The following is a 602-nucleotide window of genomic DNA, read 5'->3' as shown; positions in this document are numbered from 1 at the left end:
TCTCTGCTTGGCTCAGGGTAGCCGGAGTCCCCACGCCCTGCCCTGCGCAGCCCCTGTCGGAGCTCTGAGTTCAGGCCTCACGCCGCTCCCACTCCGGCCACGCCTGCCAGTCTTGCTGTTGGCATTTCCATCACTGACCACGGAGCAGACAGGGCCCAGGTCGGTGTGAGAGCACGGCTGCAGGATCGTCTGAAAACAGCACTTGTAAAGCTGCTCATGTTCAGAACGAAAGCCGCGGGCACTGAAAGGGGCTGAGTCCCAGACGAGCAGGCCGAGGCCAGGATCCGGCTCCGTAGCAGTCTGACCGGCACTCCCCACCTACGGACTGTGCCCGGGACGGGGTGGGAGGGAGGGAGACAAGATGATAGAACGGGTGCTCCCTGCGGGCAAATCCCATCTCCGCCTCCTGCTCTGTGACCTGAGCTCCGTGTGCAGATGGGTCAGCACCAGGGCTGCCCGGGGCGGGGACAGGCCAGCGCCCAGCCATGCTGCCGGGTGTTCACACGGGCACCCCGCCCGGCAGAAGAGCCTTCACCCTGATGGACTCCTCAGCAGCTACAGACTCCGCAGCCCAAGCCCCTCCCACTCTGCAGCCCAAGCCC

General features: G+C 65.6%; 1 protein-coding gene across 1 annotated transcript in view; it reads right to left on the bottom strand.

Moving 5' to 3' along the window:
• The window catches only part of MCPH1 (microcephalin 1), a 128,976-nt gene that overhangs the window by 2,043 nt on the left and 126,331 nt on the right, over nucleotides 1-602 (bottom strand). The gene's annotated exons all lie outside the window — the stretch shown is intronic.

Source organism: Myotis brandtii, unplaced genomic scaffold, assembly GCF_000412655.1.
Source record: "Myotis brandtii unplaced genomic scaffold, ASM41265v1 scaffold930, whole genome shotgun sequence".
NCBI lineage: Eukaryota > Metazoa > Chordata > Mammalia > Chiroptera > Vespertilionidae > Myotis > Myotis brandtii.
The sequence above is the reverse complement of the archived record's forward strand: the minus strand, read 5'-3'. Positions and strand labels throughout refer to the sequence as shown.